Source organism: Dermacentor variabilis, chromosome 7, assembly GCF_050947875.1.
Source record: "Dermacentor variabilis isolate Ectoservices chromosome 7, ASM5094787v1, whole genome shotgun sequence".
In the NCBI taxonomy this organism is placed as follows: domain Eukaryota; kingdom Metazoa; phylum Arthropoda; class Arachnida; order Ixodida; family Ixodidae; genus Dermacentor; species Dermacentor variabilis.
The window spans coordinates 132,676,380-132,682,379 of NC_134574.1; the positions used below are offsets into that span (position 1 = coordinate 132,676,380).

General features: G+C 41.2%; 1 protein-coding gene across 1 annotated transcript in view; it reads right to left on the bottom strand.

Annotated features, from left to right (window-relative positions):
* LOC142587932 (maltase A2-like) overlaps positions 1-5,671 on the bottom strand; it is a 74,435-nt gene extending 68,764 nt beyond the window's left edge. Inside the window, exon 1 of the mRNA XM_075699309.1 lies at positions 4,694-5,671. The gene's annotated coding sequence lies outside the window, so the exon portion shown is untranslated. The remainder of the gene's footprint in view (positions 1-4,693) is intronic.
* Between the last annotated feature and the right edge of the window lie 329 nt (positions 5,672-6,000).

The window sequence follows — 6,000 nt, forward strand, 5'->3', positions numbered from 1 at the left end:
CTTTTCTCTTTACCTTTACGTTGTTGTTACATCGTAAGCTCGTAGTAGGTTAACATAGCTTTTCTCATGATGAATTACGCTTACTTTCGCGTTGCAACGGCAGGCGATTTCAATTACTTGTGGCTGTCACAGGTACTAATCTCATGTGTGGGAAATGGATCTCAGTGTTCCTTTACATAAACTTTATTTTAAGTTCATATACTTGACTGCATCAGGACGAGTACGTTTCAGATGCCGTCATGGTATTAGGTCACAGGTGTTAGGCTTGCACAGTGCTTTCTGCCGTCGTACGGTTTTCAATTGTAGGGGCCTTCTGGCGCCACAAAAAATATATTTTACGTTCAAAGTAAACTGATAACAAGCAGAGAACGTTTTTCTAAAAATTAAAATTGTTGCTCATAATTCTAATACAGCCTGGTACGCTTATTTGGATATGTTGTATGATTTACATTTTCAGAGTCATCGATTAAAAATAGCTTTTTATGAACACAGCGATAGCAAGGCGCTGTGGGAATGTACGCGATTATGTGAAACCAGTGTGTTTTCTAGAATATTTTAAAGATGATACGAGCTGTGGTCGTAGTTTAGTGCAGAGCGTGGCTGGTCGTATTCTGGTGAATATTTTCCGGTTAGGTTTACTACAAAACAAAGTCTTCATACTGGAATACATATATATTTCAGAATCAGTATTCCATATTTCCGATAGCGACGCATGCACCCTACATACCCTCAGATAAGCAGCTTAGGTTTACTACAAAACAAAGTCTTCATACCTGGATTACATATATATTTCAGAATCAGTATTCCATATTTCCGATAGCGACGCATGCACCCTACATACCCTAAGATAAGCAGCTTAGGTTTACTACAAAACAAAGTCTTCATACCTGGATTACATATATATTACAGAATCAGTATTCCATATTTCCGATAGCGACGCATGCACCCTACATACCCTAAGATAACCAGCTTAGGTTTACTACAAAACAAAGTCTTCATACCTGCATTACATATATATTTCAGAATCAGTACTCCATATTTCCGATAGCGACGCATGCACCCTACATACCCTAAGATAAGCAGCTTAGGTTTACTACAAAACAAAGTCTTCATACCTGGATTACATATATATTACAGAATCAGTATTCCATATTTCCGATAGCGACGCATGCACCCTACATACCCTAAGATAAGCAGCTTAGGTTTACTACAAAACAAAGTCTTCATACCTGGATTACATATATATTACAGAATCAGTATTCCATATTTCTGATAGCAACGTATGCACCCTACATACCCTAAGATAAGCAGCTTAGGTTTACTACAAAACAAAGTCTTCATACCTGGATTACATATATATTACAGAATCAGTATTCCATATTTCCGATAGCGACGCATGCACCCTACATACCCTAAGATAACCAGCTTAGGTTTACTACAAAACAAAGTCTTCATACCTGCATTACATATATATTTCAGAATCAGTACTCCATATTTCCGATAGCGACGCATGCACCCTACATACCCTAAGATAAGCAGCTTAGGTTTACTACAAAACAAAGTCTTCATACCTGGATTACATATATATTACAGAATCAGTATTCCATATTTCCGATAGCGACGCATGCACCCTACATACCCTAAGATAAGCAGCTTAGGTTTACTACAAAACAAAGTCTTCATACCTGGATTACATATATATTACAGAATCAGTATTCCATATTTCTGATAGCAACGTATGCACCCTACATACCCTAAGATAAGCAGCAGCAGCACGTGCTATTACAAAAGCAAAATGATATTTCTTGCCAGCCGTCACGTTCATCGTGAATGATGGGTGTATGAGTAGATGGATGAATTTTTGCCGTACCCTTTTGAAACTGTGTGCTAGCTGGGGCCACCAAGTACGTTATTTTAGGCTTTTTGGTGCTTCTACGCCGACAAAATGTCGGGTTCTTGCTAAGCAAGATTAGGCTTTACACGTTTATAGCATGAATTCCTGATCTTTTCACTTTGTTTCCCTACGCTTACGCCATCAATCTTCCAGGTGCCCCTATTGGCCTCCGCCGGTTTCAGATCACCTGCACCCTCCCACACAACGGCGCTTATTTTTTCTGTAAAGCTGACTTTTCTGTTAGGACGCACTGCTGTGCAACAAAGCAATTTTTGAATTTCCGGTCACGTTTCATTGATTTGTGATCCTACATGTTTCGTTTACTTTTGAGAACATTGTTTTTTCGGGACTGAAGGCCATGCTTGTTCTTGTGTAACATTTGCGCTAAATTGCAACACAAGTTGTAACCGAATTCATGTAGTAACCTTGCGCAGCCGAATGTGAGCGACATACGTATTCAAGCAAATGAATCGCAGGCGAAGTCATGAAGTGGTACCGAAATACAGCAATGCTTCGATCTGTCGTCAGAACTGACAATGTCCAATTACCACGACTATCATAAACATGACTCGTAGGTTCAACGCGACAGGAGACTTCATCACCGAAACACGCGAGTTCTTACCAGTTGGGCTCAAAAATATGCGCTGCATGAGCACAGATGTTGAGACCATCGACGCGCAAAGCTCTGGCTTGTTGATGCAATAAGAATTATTGGGCCATATCATTGGGACATTTTTTATACATATAGGCATCGGCAAATGTGTATATACTTGTATCATCCCAAATGGTATTAGTTTTATTAGTACCTATACAAGTTGTATGTGCCCTTTTTATCAATTGCGTCAACTTTTTATTCTACTTGGAAGCCCCACGTCCTGAGTTGCCTTTATAACATCGTATCCAAATAAAGTTTCGTTTTCGGGCTTCCCTCTATCAAAACAAGAAATCAATGACCTCGAAAGTATTATTCAAGCAGTCTTTTGTTTTTCTTTCTTCTTGTTCAACCTATCGCTAAGGTGTAAACGATAATAACCTTTTGCTATGTGAGAAGAACGCACGTGTACGCTCATTCATGGTGCCTGATAGCTGAAGATACTAAATTCTTGTGTGATATTCGCAGTATAATGCCACCATTTCGCCCTTCTTAGTAAACAAAGAAAGCACATCGCATTCACTACATTTCAAGGTGACCGGCATGAACATGGATGACTGAAAAAGAGTGTTCAGCTGCAACCAATCTTCCTGTCCAGACGAAATCATTTACTATTTACCGTGGGTCTAAAGCCCCATTCTCTGAATGTGTGCAGGGTAATGCGTATTTGTGTCACAAAGCGAAGGTTCTTCGCAAAAAGTGATATTGTAAATAAGTTGCGATTGCTGCGCATAAAAAAACTATCTTGATTTCTTTCTTGATGCATTTGTTTTGCCGAAAACATTATATTCTTACCAGCTTTCTTTTTCTTTTGTAATATCAACCAAGAATATCTACCTCGTATTTTGTTTGTCATGATCGTGTTTCCGAGAAAAAAGAAATAAAGACGTAAGGCCCTTAACTCTTTCAGAAGACGTCTTCAACTTGTCAGCAACATACGGCCTTTCGTTTAGGGCATCATTTTAGTGGAGTTCTTTTCCGCTTCCGCTCTTGTGTGCTTCAGCTGTGGTACTCCGATGTCGAAACCAACAAACGTACTCTGTTTTCGTTTTTTTTTCTGGACGCTGAAGCCACATGACCCAGCGAACTCCTTTCAAATTTGAAAACGTCGCCCTAAGGGTTCCTTGTAGCTCATAACATTGTCTGTGCGTCAAGCTTTCCTTCTTCTTTTTTCGACATCGAAATTTCTTTTTGTTTAGCATTCTTTTCCGATGCTGATCATAAAATGAGAGAAAAAAGGTGTATTAAGACGTATTACTGAATTTACAGGGAATGAAGGCTGGGTAACACTTATCAGATATTTAAGTTATAAAATAATGTTGCCTATAACAGAAGCACGAAGTAACCATATACATGGTGCCTGATTTTTTAAAACTCTGCGTGCAGGATCCTAGACTTGACATTTGTCTTTACGAACGAGACCAAAGAGCCCTCACCGTTACGCGAAGTGAACGTTTGCGAGATAAGTTTCCTAGTTGACACTTCTTGTTATACTTCCCACAGTTCCGTAAGAAGCAAAAGTTTTAACGTAGCATAGTACCTTCTGATACCCTTTAAGAAATCATGTTCTTCAAATCACGCAACACTGTTGCAGTACCAACGCACTGGCGAACTATAAGACACCTAAATACTTCTATGGCTTGCTGAAAAAGGGGTAAATTATATCCTGACAGTGCATCGGATGACGTTTTTACGACGATGATTGGGGTTTTGGTGCTTTCAATATTTGTTCTATCATATTAAACACTCTGCTCAGTGGTTGGTGTGCCTGCCTTTTTAAAAAAAATGATAGGTTTATTCCCGTCAATGTTCTTTATTATGTTCTTTTCAGTCAAAAATTTCCCTTTTGACATAATTGAGGTTTGGAAAATTTTAAAAAGGATGGTTCTCGTATTGTGATTGTGGACGTTTCCAGTAAAGTTCAGCATACTTCGGACTAGACAGGCGCTATTGACGAACGTTTCAGCTCGTATGTCACTTGAAAAAGGTTGCAAAACGGAGATCACTGTACAAGTTTCATCAGTAGAATGACATTTTGTTTTGTTGTTTTTTTCCAAACCACCGGAAAAGAGATTTAACAACAAATATATACATAGTGACTCCTTTAGAAATTGTTTGTTTGATGGCATGCTTTTACTTTTTCTTACCTTTGCAATTATCCTGTTGTAAAAACGACCTGGTTGTGACCTGATGAGCCAGTTCTGCGATGTCTCAATCCTCACGTTGAATTTCCAACCGGGACAATCCTTCTGTGTTGCGTATCGTTCCTTCAAGTGGGGGCACAGTGCACAATTCCTCTAGGAAGCGTCATCACCCTTAAAACGACGTCAGTCTGTTCCGAAGCAGTGTGCGATATTGTCTTCTTTCGCACTAGTTCTTATTTGTGAGCAGAAGAGAATCCATTGGAAACCACTACACTCTTCACAACACAGCAATTGCTCGCAAAAATAAGGACAATGTTCACCGACCGTACTTAAAGTTGTTTATAATCCGTGGCGTATTCCCGAACACAGGTACTTCTATTTTCGAAGTCACTGCACCAGGTGGATAAAATTGCAGGAGCAGTTGCTCTGCGCCGTAACTCTCGACACAAACCACGCAGTTTGGATAACCGCTCAAGTAATACTACCCCGAAAAAAAAAATACTGGGCGTTGATTTACTGGTCGATAGGGTGGCGTTTCACGGGGCACGAATTCCACCGAATCCAGACGGAAATGTATCCACGGGAGTGGAGAGCAGCGTCACACTGCAGTACACACACAAAGGTCAGCGCGTCTGAAAATCCTTTGGCGTGGATCATGCGGCACGAACGAAACTGTCAACATCATCGAGTGATCACTTGTCCGGTTGATACAAGTCACCCGGAAGTGGCAAAAACGTCAGTCGTTTAAGGATCGAAACAGCAAAGAAGAAGCCAACACTTGGCTCCGCAAAATCAATTTCTGGTTCACACGGGGGGTTAAATGAGTTTAACGTCCCACGGTGCTGTCGCGAGGTGTTTTCACTCAGACACACGCGTTTGCTTCGGGCGGAAAAAGAAAAGAAAGTCACAGTAATTAGGGATGCTTAGTTGGGCTTCTGAGGGCTGTCAGTGGTCACCTCTTCTCATCCACAAGCACAGCAAAAGTCGACCAAACTGGCCAAGCCACCGACAAAACGGCGATTTAAAAGACGGCACACTACTCTTCGCTCAACTTCTCAGTCAGCGACACGACAGACTGGCGAGAAGAGACAGAGCTCCGGGAAAGCTGGGGTAGCAAGAACAACAAAGACGACAGCAGGGGGAATCGCTCGAACGAAGCTGGCGACACGAAGGCGGCGTTGGTGGCGTGGGTGGCGTCAAGACGTCGTCACTCGCCAACTCGGCGGCAACCGTTTCTCGGGCCGGAAATTTCCGCTTCAGGGAGAAAGGAAGAGCGTGGCGGAGCCGGAACGACCGAAAGAAGAAAAAAA